This window comes from Mus caroli, chromosome 6, assembly GCF_900094665.2.
Source record: "Mus caroli chromosome 6, CAROLI_EIJ_v1.1, whole genome shotgun sequence".
Lineage (NCBI taxonomy): Eukaryota > Metazoa > Chordata > Mammalia > Rodentia > Muridae > Mus > Mus caroli.
The window spans coordinates 95,426,097-95,440,122 of record NC_034575.1 but is presented as its reverse complement, the minus strand read 5'-3'; the positions used below and the strand labels follow the sequence as shown (position 1 = coordinate 95,440,122).

Sequence of the window (14,026 nt, the reverse complement as noted above, 5' to 3'; positions counted from 1 at the left end):
AAAAAAAAAAAGAAAAAAAAAAGAAAAAGAAAAAAATACTACTTTTAATCTCCACGCTCCACGTGCATCTCCCCCAACCCTCTATCCTCCACTCGCTCCGGAGTCGGGGCCCAGGCTCTGCGTGGGTGGGGGCCGCGCGCGGGCGCCGGGCTGGAGGAAGCGCGGGAGGCTCCCGCACCCTTGGGTACATTTGCATAAGTCACTGTGGGGTGCGGTGGTGGCCTCACAGACCAACTCGCCTTTCCCTCGGCCTCTCGCGCCTCTCTGCGCTCGCTTGAGTCGCTCGGGTAGAGCGATCAATAAGCCCAGGCCGCCTGTCGCAACTTTGAGTGCCCAGTGTCAGCGTTTGGTGGCCGCCTGGTGCGGGTACGCGGGACCCGGCCGCGGTAGGCGGGGGCGTGTGGCATCATCTCCTGAGCTCAAAGTTTGAACTTAGAGCAAACTTTTCCCCTGCTATCCAAGGGTGCGTGCCCCTTCTGTGCCCCCGGGCTGCCCCGAGAACGCTGGAGGGCTGAGCAGGGACGCCTGCGCCCTGGGCCCGATGCTTGGCGACATCCCTGTAGCCACGCGTGTTTTGGTCCGAACTCAGCGGTGTGGACGCTCTCTAGCTAACCCCTGAGAGCCTGGAAAACTCATACACACACCCGCACACCCTCTGCCAGACACGCACCCCACGCGCGGTCGGCCCCCGCTTGTCAGAGACAGAGCCCGCGCCAGCCGTAGCAAGATCGCGAGTGGGCTTGGGGACAGGGCGCACCGCGAGAACCCTCGGCGCTCTTACTCTCGACACCCCCGCCACCACACACTTTCGCTTCTGACCCCTGCGCCTTTTAAGCTCTTCTCTGCGACACGCGCGTGCCACCGCGCCCCTCCGGCCCTGTCCCGGCCACCGATGGCTCTCCGTTTCTCGCCTGCGCGCAGCTTTCCTCCCGTGCTCTCGATATTCCGTTCCTGTCCCTCGGAGACGTCTCTCCGGAGCCGACCAGACGAGGCGGCGCGCGCTTCGGGTGGGGACCGAGGCGGTGGCGGCGGCGCCGAGAGCCGAGGAGTTTGCCAGCTGCCGCAGGGTCGTGGTCATCTGCTGCCTCCGCCTCCTCGCGCCCCCGCCTCCCCCTCTCTCCCCCCCAACACCCTGCTGCGCTCGGAAACTTTGATTCCTTGTCCCCCCTCCCCACCTGTTGTGAGCTCCGCCTCAGTCCCGGGAGACTGGCGGTGACACACACGGGCGCCAGGGAGCTCCGCGCCCAGAAACAAAGTCTCATGCCCCCCCACCCCAGTGTTTGCTTGGAAATTGCTGCCTGCAGCACCCCCATTCCCGCGCAGCTCCCGCCCCCTGGGAGCCTAAGGACTAAATAAACAGTTGTAACTCCAAACCTTGCGCCTGCCACCGCAGCCCTATCCCACCCCTTTCCACCAGTCCTGCCCCTCCTTTTTTGTTGTTGCAACTTTGTAAGATCCCGGGAAGGTGCTGAGACTAAGGCTCAGGCCGGGCTCCGGGTTTCCCGATCCCTGCAGGGATCCCCCGCGGCGCATCCTCTTTGCCTATTCCCTGGAGCTCGGGGGGTCCTCTCCTTCTTGCTGCCCCTTCTATCTTTGCTCCTGGCCCCTTCCGCCTAATCACCTCGTCCCCTTCGAGTCCCCCACCCCACAACCTTCACGGAAGGAAGACTTGCTGAGGGTCGCCCCGGTCTCTTGTCGATCGCAGACCCCGAAACTTTGCCCCAGGAGGACGGCGCGCGGCGGGCGAGCGGGCGAGGGGCAGCGGCGGCGGCGGCGGCGGCGCGGAGAAGCGTGGAGCTGCCGGCGCCTCCTCCCCGGACTCCGTGGGTAAGTCGAGGCGGTTATGGCAGGCGCGCGGGTGTGGGGGAGAAGCCAGGGAGCCGGGGCGCTGTACCAGCCAGCTTGGGCAACCAGAGATCCGCGACCAGGCGCGGGGAGCAAGGAATGTGCCCATCCGGCTGGTAGGTGCAAGCCAATACAGGACCTGCTTTCTCCCTTTTCCTCTCACTTTCCTCCTGGAATCCTAAATCTGGAGATCAAAGTTAGCGTGCAATGTGAAGTGTAAAATGTGACATCCCTCGCTCTACTTCTCAGCCCGCTCCCCCCTTATAACTATTAATTATTTCCAAGCCATTGTGTCCAATACCCTAGCTGGGCTGATTTCAAAGTGTATTGATTTAGGCTAGGCTCATCCTACGCTTTCATCCTAATTTATTTTCTTACGGCTTGACTAGAGGACCCAAAATGAAACTTGTTTCTTCCCTTTTCCTTCCACCCCACCCCCAGTCCCTTCATCTGGGTGCTTTAGGTAGAATAATGAAATTAATGAACATTTCATTGGGTTGCATTTGAGCTTACTCAGGACACTGCATAGGGCCCAGGGTTGCTCTTACGGCAAGCTCCAGGTATTTTCCGAGTTCTGATTTCTTATTTTGTCGCTGCTCTTCAAGCAAGAAGGCTGCGGGAACGAACATTTTGGATTCCGGTTGAGGAGTCTGCCGGTTGAAACCCTTGCACTTCATCTTCCTTGGGCCATAGCCTGGAAGAACTCGCAAAATAGATGAACTGAGAAAAACCCAAGGATATTTAAGTTTTTTTTCTTTCTGTTTTTGAAAAATGTATTGGAGGATCCCAAATTCTTGCCCTTTTTTTTTTCCACTCTTCATTTTTTTTTTTTTTCCACAGCGAGAATCAGTTAGGGGACTGGCTTGATGAGAATCTAAGAGAGCTAGTAAGGCTTGGGATGTTTTCTGTCCAGGGATGTCTTGCTTGATGGAAGCAGCAGGCTCCTTGCTAATTTCTATTTCAGATCATTTTCAAGAATTCCATTGAGTTTTGATTTTGAAGTGCATATATCTCTTTAGAGTCTGGAAAAAGAAAACTGGGGACAGAATTTTTTTAAAGGGGTGGGTGGGTTGTGGGTTTGCCCTCCCTTCTTTAAAACGCCTATGATTAAAGAGCATTAAAAGTATAAATAAAATTCAAACACCATTCAAAAAGTGTCAACTAAAATCTTAGTGCAAGGAGGGGAAGGTTTAGCATCTTGCCAGTGGCTACAACTCCCTCACCCCCCCCCCCCCCCCTTTGGATTAGTCATTGTATGAGAGAGGGGGGAAAAATCCCTTTTTTTTTTTTTTTGAAAAGTAAAGTAAACAGCTTCCAACTGCTGAACCTTGACAACCCAAATTAAGGAAGCAGGGGAGATCAAACAGGGCTGCTGCCCGGTTGTTGTCAAGAACTGCTATGAGGGAGAACCCAGCAAGGCTATATGTTCACTTATGCAGAAATGGACCATTGCAAATGCTTGTCTTTATTGTGCAAGTGAAGCCTTCCCTTGGAAGGAAATGCCCAGCCTCTGGGCTGCTTTTGAGTTCCTATGGATGCTAAACAAGTTACTATTTTGTAATACATTTCTTTCTTTCTTTTTTTCTTTTTCTTCTTTTTTTTTTTTAGAACACACCCAAAAAGGTATCCAAAAAATATTAAGCCATCTGAATACTGTCTTACATGTTAACCAGAACCTCACCATGGAATTCTTTTTCCCAGCATTAGACTCCCACACCAGTTAGATAACATTTTCTCACATCTTGCTTAGAAGATTTGCCTTCTTAGGGAGCCAGAGTTTTATATATGAGGGTTTAAATTTGCTGTTGTAATTAAAAGCAAAAAGAAGAAACTCAAGTGATAAAGCCCAGTTTTGGAATTTAAAAAGAGGAGAGAGCCTTCTCTAGATTACACATGACCTCTTTTTTTTTTTTTTTTTTGATTGACATTCAGTATGACCAGCTGCTACTTTATTCAATTCTTTTGTAACTTGGCTTCCCTTGTTGTCTAGGAAATTTTAAGTATTTCACATTTTAAAGGAAAGTAGAGTAACAGTCATTTCTTTAGCATTTTATTTTCACAGATTTATCAAAGTAATATCAATGAAACATCAATTATTCCAAGTGACTGTTTACATTGGGAAGATATCCTCAAGATACTATGTTTATATTTAAATCCTGAAGTGTAAACTATGTAACACTTTATTTCCAGTTACAAACTATCTATGAATTAAATGTCATCTTTAATTAAGTAGAACAAAGTATGAAATAGGACAAGTAAACACAGAAGAGTAAAAGTCACTGTCACATAAGGCTTGTATTTTTAATTACCTACTGCCTGTCACATAGTGACTACTTTTCTTTCTTTCTTTTTTTTAATAAGCTAGAGTTTCATAACCATGGTACACAACATGTTTCAAAGTCTGACCCTTTTATTGGTCTACCTTTATTGTATAATTAAGCAATGTGGGTTAAACATACACATGGATGGTATTAGGCAATTTTCTGTACTATATCATGTTGTTTTAAAAGCTGTAAATATTTTCTAGTTAAACCATTTGACCAACAATAGCAGAAGTTAATCGAGTTAATATTGGGCCTTAGCATTTTTATTTTGCCTGTGACTCAGGTTTTCCTTGCTTCTTCCCAGACCCCTTTGTACATCTGTGCTCCTAGGCTCTGTGGAAGGGTGTTGTGTTGGCAGCAGTTGTTGAACTGAACAGAACAACTGGGCTATTTCCTAAACAAATACATTTTACTACAGCATGACCAGTTCCAGTGTTAGGAAAGAGAAGGGAGGGGCTAGCACATTTGACAACCTTTGGAGCCCAGCTTCCCTTTGCAGACATCCCTAATACATGCACATCTAGTTGGTTTGCATGGTTCACTTGAAACTTAAACTTAATTTTGTACCATTATCTTTCTACTTCTGTCTCTTCTCTATCTCTGTCTCTCCCTCACCTTCTGCCCCCCCCCCGCCCCCATTCTGAAAAGTTTAGGTGCTAGAGGTCTGATCCCATTTCAGTGGCTATAGCGAGAGAATTTATAGGGAATAGCCAGAGTTTTACCAATTAAAAATAATTTTAGGCACACATTAATCAAATTTCAATAGATTTCAGACTAACAGAAAATAGTATAAATTTTGTTTATGATTTGGTTCCTTTAAGGTACTTACATTAAAGAAACTCATTTAACCCAAGTGGAGAGCATTAAGTAGGGAGGGAAGCCCTGCAAAGGCCTTCAGCTGCCCTCTGCTCTCCAGCTAATCTTAAATTACTACAATTTAATTGCAACTTCAAGGCATTGAATATGGGCTGTTTCTGCAGGTTTCAGAGGGGTTTCCAGAGCTTAACTTCGTTTACACAGGTGGTATTTTTATTTAAGACAATTTTTTTTCCTGAGTACCTTTTTCATACTTTCTTATTCTGTTACATATCATACCCCTTTTATACATTTCAGTCAGAGTAAAGGCCGGTTTTGCTAAGTAAGCAATAGTAGCCATTGTCTTTGAGCATGTCTTAAAATCTAGACTATAAATAACAGTTGGTTGTGTAAAGAAAATAAATCCAAGAAAAGCATTTGATGACTGAACAAGTAAATTCCATACATTGAGATTTTTGTGTATACATTTATTATTTGTGTTTGGTTTTTGTTTTCTTGGTTTTTTGTTTTGTTTTGTTTTGTTTTTTTGATTGCAGTAAATCCCACCGAGAGATCAAACACTGAGCATGTGAGAAAAACCAGCCAGAAAGGTTTGCACGTTTTCCCAAACGATCCTTCTCTTTGCTTGTTCAATCATCTGAAGGCCACTCAGCCACAGGCCAGGCGTGGTATGCAAAGAGCCATCTTCAACTGAATTGTGAAAATTACTTCTTGTCTGATACTTGGATGAATTAAAGTTAGGGATGCCAAAAGCTGGTGCAGCAGCAGCAGTGTGTGAGATGCGATGACTTCTTAAAATAGGGGCAAACCTGGCCAAATTAGGATGCCTTCTGCATGCTAGTTAACCCTTCTGGTCCGTAGGAGATTCTTTGTCTCAGTGTGCACGTGACCACAGGGTTAATGGGATGTAGTGCCCATTTGGCTTGTGTCCCCAACCTGAAAATAAATGTAAGGAACATTTGATTTCAAGAATCGCTTTGCTTTTGCTCCCTCCGATGGTGATCTTGCTCTGTGGGCTCCAGGCTGGTGCTCCGCAGAGAGGAAACCCACGGAGGTCAAGCGTACGGCAACTAGGAAAGACAAGTAGACAGCTTTCTTTGTTTCTTTAGTAAATTATTCTTATTAATTACTGTCCGTTTGTGGGAAGGCATTTTCAAACCTTGTGTAAAGAGGCAGCTCCCAATCACGAGAGAGGGCTGGAAGCTGTGTTCGTTTCTAACCACTTTTACTGAACGTGAGGTGTGTGGGCCAGGTTAGCTTGTAGACATCTCTGCCAGACTTGTTTTTCTTTCTGCAGTCCTGACACTGGTTTTTAACCTACGCTTTGCCTCTGGAACACAACAGGTGCTTCTTGGGTTGTTAGCGTGTGGTGCTGAAAGTGAGAAGATGATTTCTTAGGCAGGCAGGAAAAGAAAGACGTGCATGTGAAGACAAGGCCAGGACCCCAAACAGGTGCACATGCCTGCCTCTGACCTCCCCAGTCATTCTGTTTCACAGACGCACTGGTGAGGGCACTGGGTGGGGTGCGAGGGAGGGGAAAGCTGTTTTCACCTGGTGAGGTTTCCCATGATGCTGTAGTCAGGCAAGGCTCGGGGTGGAGTGCGGGGGATGCTGGGGGCTTTCCTGTGGCTTGATCTTGCTCTTCCAGGCCACTCAGTTGTTGGGTTAAATTACTTTCCTCAATCCCAGTACTTAAAGTAACTAAATCGTAAACAAAATTTATATTAGATCCTGACAACTAATAATCTATTTAAATTACATTAAAGTATCTGGGCAAAATTTTAATTAAAGACCGAAGTACTGTCAAGCCCTGTAAATATCCTGACAGGTCTACTCAAACGGAACTGATACCGTGAAATATTTACATATGTCTGGTGTGTTCGGTGCATCTCAGCAGTGCCTGTCCTGAGCTAATTGCACTTTCTTTCCAAATCACAGTTTTAATAAAATAGTTTTTTTTTTAAAGAAAAAAAAAAAGAAATAACGAATGCACACACAATCCTGTTCCAGAGTTCTGTTTACTACTCCAGTCTTTCCCTACAGGATCCTTCTGGGATGGGCTTATTCTCTCAGATTGCTGTTAAATCAGTAGCTGAGGTGGAGGGGCCACTGATTGGCAAGCATGTCCTCCTGTTTGAAGATGTTAAAGGCTAGCGTGGCTTTCAGAGGCTCTAACAGAAGACAAGAACGGTTTGCTGAGGATGCCTGTTTATATTTTAGAGCAGATTCCCTTCCTTTAAAATAGGGATTGTCTTCTGAATTTTGTGTCTGGATACATGCTTATTTGTCACCGGTGCCATTTTGCCAGGTAGAGCTGGTTTTTACTAACCGTGTGCTTTGCCCAATGACTAGAACACTGGGTTCTAGTTCCAGCATCAAAGCTAGTGTGGATTCCCAATGTCTTCCTCTCACCCATACATCCCAGCATTACTTTGTCTGCTTCCAGTCTCTTCAAGGCTCTTGCCTGTGAGTTCCGTGATGGAGGGCTATCCTTTGAGCTCAGTAATTCAACAACAGGGGCTTGTTTTACAGTTTCAGGTCAGTGAGTGAAGTGCGTAGAGGAAGAGTGTTTTGTCCATTTTGCTGGAGCCGTGCATCCCCTGAGCAAGGTGAGCACAGAGATCCAGGTAGATGCTCTTATTAGGGGTGGATGGAGGTTGCAGGCAGGCTTGTGGGGATTTTGTTTGTTTCCACGACAGGGTTTCACTATGTAGTCTTGGTTCTTCTGGAACTCGCTCTGTAGACCAAGCTGCCCTCGAACTCAGATCTGCCTGCTTCTGCTTCCCAAGGGTTGATCACTAGGATTAAAGGTGTGCACCACCACAACCTGAGGCAGCCAACAAGTCTCTTTATTCACCTGTGTGTGTGTGTGTGTGTGTGTAAGAGAGAGGGGGATGGGGGAGGGAGAGAGAGAGAGAGATACAGACAGACAGACAAACAGACAAAGAATGAATTTGAGAATGCATATGGATAGGATAGTTTAATTAAGGTACTCATTCGTGAATCAGAACTCTTGAGTGTGTGTATGTGTGCACCGGTGTGTACTGAGCCAGGAGGAGGAGGCCAGGTATTCTGTTCTATCTATTGCTTTCTGCTTTCTTTCCTTGTGATGGGGCTTCTTTCTGATCTTGGAGTTGGCTCTTTTTCAGGTAGGCTGCCTGGCCAGTGAGCATATGTGTCTTTTCCTATCAGAGTGCTAGAGTTACAGGTGCATGCAGCCCCTCCTGGCTTTTACCTGGGTACTGGATCTGAACTCAGGTCCCTGCTTGTAGAACAAACACTAAAGCCACTGGCCATCTGCCCAGCCCTTGAATCATAATTATTGATGACTCACAAGTAGAGTACATTTGTAACATTTCTGATGTAGTTCAGATGCCTACAGAATGGAGACCCATGGTCCCCGGTGATTGCTGTCACTGGAGGGAGGCACCAAAGCCTACCCTGCTGGGGGTTACTGACAATTTTTGTTTAGAAGCTAGTCCTGTGTTGTTGTTGTTTGTATTTAGAGTGAAGACCAATTGTTTTTAACCCACCATGAGCTCTCAAAAGGGCTGTAGTTCAAACACAGAGGTCACACAGCTCCTGATTCCCCACATATGGGATGGGGCCAGGCTTTGTGCTTGAGGAAAACACCACCCACATTTTCACGGGCATGAGGCAGGGAGAGGAGAAAGCAGACTGATTACCTCAGTGCTCGAGAATCACAGAAGTACCTGCTGCCACCCTGCAGGAGGATTTGCATGTGTGGCCACTGTAAATCCTTAACAAAGGTGGGCAAGCTTCTTTCTCAGAGTCAGACATGGAAGGAAACATGGCTTTGGGATGCACAGGCTACATAAGAGCCTCAGGGTTCAGCCAAGAAGAAGGAACATTGCAGAGTGTCATTTCCTTCTACCAAGCGTGTGGTCTTCCCCTTCATGATTCGTCTCCCTCCGTATTCCTGGGTGATGTGATCACCTTATGGCTGTTAGTTGCCATCAAATGGCATTCTGGGATTTCCTCTCTACTTTCATCATTCAAGTTTGATTTCAAGATCTAAACTGTCTATTCCTTAGATTAACCTGCTGGCACAAGTATTTTGATTTCCCTAAGCATGTTGGGAGATTCTCTGTGTATGTGATGGGACATGCACAGATATTGGTGGAAAGAGCCCAGCCAAGGATGCCACACAAATACAGATGTGAATCCTATCAAGAATGCCTCCTCCAAGATTATGAGATAAGGGAGATCAGGTGCTAAGGAGGCCTGTGCAGTTACTTAGCTCTTCAGCTGTAGCTCTCCCTACTCAGATCCAAGAGTTACCTACGTGAAAGTTGTCCTGACTTTTGGGTGTGGGTGGGGTCTGTGTTTGTCATGGACCTTTTGAAGTTACCCAGAGTTCTCTTAACTGGTTTTCTAATTTGCATTTTAATTCTGGTGTGGCCTCATTTTAATAACAGCTGAAAACTGTTCTTGCTGTTTAGGACTTTCCATTTAGGTTGATGCTGGGTTCTGGTGCCCTTTGGGATAATTAGGTGACACAAAGTTCGTTTGCTTCTGTTCAAATGTTTATGCACTTAAAAAAAAATTCTCCAGTAGGTTAAACTTCAGCACTGGAAATCTCAGCGTGCTGGTGACTGAGGTGTCTTGCTTGTTGAAAGGATGTTAATCATTTCATTAAGAAAGATTAAGTAATTAACTGATATTTCATTAGGGAATCAATAGCAGTCCCATTTTAGTGATGTGTTCTAGTGATTTTTGAATAGGAAGTTGGCTGTGTTTAATTACACAGAGAACAGGTTGTCGAACATTGTAAAGTAGAGGACACTGCACTTTGAGAAACTATCACTGTCCATGTATGGTGCAGAGAGGGTGGGAGAAAAAACACATGTATTAAAATAGTTTCTTGCAGGGGCTTCTCTGGTATGCTTCCAGATTTGTTTCCATTTTGTGCGTGTGTCCTCTCTGTGTTTAAGGAAGGTTCGGCTGTCTAAATGTGCTGTCTTTTCTAAATAATGGCTTTGGTTGCAGCAGGATGCACGCTAACAGTACATATGAGGCTCTCACTTGGGTTCAGTGTACCAGGAGCAAGTTCTCTTCCTCACTGTGGACAGGGGTGGAGGCTGGGGGTGGGAAAGGGAGTTATGGGGCAGGGGTCGGCAAGGGGCGGGGCTGCTTCTGCCATCACCACCTCTCTGTCTGAGTTAACTCCAGCAAGGTTTCTAAACATTCCAGGACCTGCATGGGAGGGTCCTCCCCACCAGGCAGAAGTTCCTCTGTCCTCTCTGTGTTCTGATGTCACACACAGGGACTGCTGGCATCCCTAGCAACTGAACACTGCACAGATCCCCGAGGAGACGTCTCAGTTCAGAGTCCTGTTTTTGTTTTGTTTTGCTTCGGAAACAGGACAGTTACTTTTACTAAATATAGAAACTTTCTGTGGTAGAGATGACTTTCCCATCGTATAGTCCTACTGGTAAAGAATTCCTTAAGCATGAGGTAATACTAAGTGATTTTGAAAGCCTTGGAAATAGATTTGTTTTGGGGACACAAGGCTTTAGGGTCACTGCCGAGTGCAAAGTTGCTGGCTCCATCCATCAGTGAGGAAGACTTTAGAGGAAAGTATTGGACAGACCTTTGTCTTAAAAGCTATATGTTTGTATTTTTAAATTTGGGTTATGAAATATGTAAGGCACCGAAGGAACAAAGAATAGTTATTTGGAGCATTTTGTGTCTGTAGCTCAGCTTTGAAAGTCACAGTGGTTTGGTAAAAGGCTGCTGGTCTCACCTGTCCTCATCTCTTCAGAGGAGGGACATCATACTCAGTTGGCAGGTTTTTGCTCTGTGTGTGTATTTTTATTTATTTATTTTTTTTTGCTTTTTGAGACAGGGTTTCTCTGTGTAGCCTTGGCTGTCCTGGAACTCACTCTGTAGACCAGGCTGGCCTCGAACTCAGAAATCCGCCTGCCTCTGCCTCCCAAGTTCTGGGATTAAAGGCGTGCGCCACCACCGCCCGGCAATGTTTAAACACACATGTTTAATATATAAAGTATGCATTCCTCCTAAGAGGATCTTACATTCATGTGCAAAGGTTTATATTATAGTATTTTACTGTATGTATTCTTTGACAACCTGGTTTTAAAAAAATGTATTTGGTATAGCTAGTGAAATTCTTCCATATGGGTACGTATAGCAGTAGCTAACTTCCCTTTTTCCTTTCTTATTTTAGCTATGTATGTATGCATATATATTAGATGGGGAGGGGGAGGGTCATAAGAGAAAGTCAGATCCCTTGGAACCAGAGTGATGAAGGTTATGTGCCATCGTGTGAGAGCTAAGAATTGAACCTGGGTCTTCTACAAGAGCAACACATGCTCTTCCCCCTGGGCTAGCTTTCCAGCTCCCGAGCTCCCCTTTCCATGTGACCCATTTGTAGTGTTGAATTTTAACCCAAAACAAATGCTTGACATTTGAACCCTAAACCTAGCAGTATAAAATGTGGGCTAAGCCTTCACTCCTGACTCCTATTCTGTAATTTGCTTATTTGTGTGTACTTTCAGAGGAAAATAACCTTAAATAATCTCAACCATTTATCAGCGGGTTCGAGTAAAAATAATCTTCCAAGTGGCTGGCCTTTTCTGTTAGGGAGGGGTGGGAGTGGGGAAATAGGCGTTCATTTGAAGGAGCCTGTCCATTTCCTCATTCTTATTTAAAGGGTTGGCTTAGAACTTCAGAGTTGCATATGCAGGGTAGCGAGTTAAAGAGCGACGTTGAATTAACAGGCTCTTTATACGTCTGTAGCCTTGGTATGATGTAGCACCTTGTTCTTCAGTGGAGAAAGTGATTTCTGCATAATTTAAAGGGCTGGCATTTTGATGGTAAGAAAGCCATATAAATAAAGATATGCTTAGATGGGAATCAGAACATGTTTTTAAAATAGTGTGCGTGTCTACTTTCAGCTCTGTTACCAAACTTGCTGCAGAAGCTGGAGTTGAGGCTCCGAGATTATGCTAATGACCATGAGAATCGATGGTGCGAGGCGGGATGTCATCAGCGGTATAATCGGGGAAAGTTATCCGGGTTTTTTCTCTCTCTCTCTCTCTCTCTCTCTCTCTCTCTCTTTTTGTCATTAAGTATTAGTGATAAATAATGCACTGTTCATTCTGAGTAGATGGAACATATTTAATTCTGATGTACAGAGTTTCAATTTCATCAGGCTCATTGCAGAGTAAAATGATAATCTTTGGTAATTTGAGAGGAAAGAGAAAAGGCGTTTGTGTCAGCAGGACTAACAGAGGCCATCTCGAAATGTTTACCTTGTCAAGCCAGAGAGGGCTGGGAAAACTTACGATTTTTTTTTTCCTGGACAACTTGGTTATTTGTGCTGACATTTTATTAGAGTATCAGGTACTCAGTAAATAGCACAAATGGCTGGAGATGTTAAACAAAATATTCTAAAGGTAGCCAATGTTTCTCTGCAGAAGGGAGGAAAATCTAACAGAAGGGAATGTTTGGACAGTGCTCTTTGGGAATGAGGGACATGTTCAGTGTGGACAGTAGAGCTTGTTAGCCATTAAACAACAGGTTTGATTTAGGCAAAAAGTGGCTTGCTTGTAGCAAAGAAGGTTGTACTCGGTCGTGATTTTTCAGCGAGGCGTTAGTTGCACTGGTACCATGGCATCTTTAGACCTTCTGGGAAGCAGTGAACCTAATCTGTAGCCGATACTGAGTCTCTGTAAATGGGTGTCAGCACTTGTTTTGTTGATGCATAGTTGTACTAAGTGACAAGAGAGAAAAAGAGAATAATGAGCTGTGTTTTATAGGCTGTAAGAACTGGTGATTGAAAGATATGAGAGAGTCTGATGGGAGCCTGTTTGGAGAACACTTCTTCCAAGGATGCGTTATTATAGATTCTCTGGAAAGCACAGTGGCACCCTGGTCGGGGCCAGTGAGTCCTGCCTTCCCTTGCTTCTGTCCCTTGTACAGGGCCCATGCTGGCTCTGTCCAGCTCTGCCATCTGCTCTTCCAACAGTGGTCTTCCCTGTGGTAAGGCGGGCCAACTGGGTCAACCATTGCGATCTGGCAGATATCCACTGGGAGCTAAGATCAGCCAGGCTCATTTTTATGTGTGTCCAAAGCCAAGATTTCAACTTGGTGAAAAGCTGTGGAATTTATCTCCCAAAGCGTCGCCCAGACCCTGCTTTTCCTTTCTCCAACAGCCTGAGTGCAGGATGATTGCTTAATGCTCCTAATTATGCGATCTCGCAGGATCTTCCAGCACCTGTGTACAGTGCAGATCCTGGGTGGTCACAGAGGAGCCTGGCTCTGGCACCTTCTTCTCTTCTTGATTAGGGAACTCCCAGGGGGCCTGACCATGCTTCCACATGTGAACAGAGAATCAAAAAGGGTGACCCTTTCTTTTGACCTTGAACTTGAGCCCTGAAAAGTATCTTTAGACTGTGGGCTACTTTTACAATAACTAAGTCAGAAATGATGTCTTTAAACTATTTGTAGCTTGTCATATCCATTATCTATATACGTATCTGTAAAAGTATTTTCTTTCTCTTTTCCTTTGCCAAGTGAGCATTAAAAGTTTTGTATTGGAATGAGGAGGCAAGTGGGAGCCAGTTTGTTTTTGAGCTATGCAGTGTTAATGGGGGAGTTTGCTGGGCTTTTGACATCCTAGTGTCATAGGTAGGGGTGGCGGACATGTCAGCTCTCCATAGGACCTCACTGATGCTCCAAGCCAGTCGCACCTTTGTCCCTAGGAGACTGGAATCTAGAGAGGGGATGTGACATTGATGTATAAATTTACATGCATGTATCTAAGGGAAATGTGTTTGTGTACATAGCTATATACTGTATGGACATATGGATATATTTTTGGAAAATGACAAACAATTTTACAGGGTTTGCCAGTTAATCTAGGCTGGCTAGTGAGCCCCAGGGATCCACCCGTCTCCACCTTTCTGGTGCTAGATTACAAGCACATGCCATCGTGGCTATTTTTTACATAGGTGGTGTGTAGAAGCTTAGGTCCTTATCATGGCAGGCTCCCTCTG

The 14,026-nt window shown here is 45.5% G+C and overlaps 1 protein-coding gene across 2 annotated transcripts in view; it reads left to right on the top strand.

Moving 5' to 3' along the window:
* Foxp1 (forkhead box P1) overlaps positions 1-14,026 on the top strand; it is a 601,333-nt gene that overhangs the window by 1,738 nt on the left and 585,569 nt on the right. The window contains exon 1 of one of the 2 annotated variants that reach the window (XM_029478348.1): positions 6,621-7,594. The exons of the other annotated variant lie outside the window; for it this stretch is intronic. The gene's annotated coding sequence lies outside the window, so the exon portion shown is untranslated. Of the gene's footprint in view, positions 1-6,620; positions 7,595-14,026 lie in introns of those variants that run through there. 2 annotated transcript variants of the gene reach the window in all.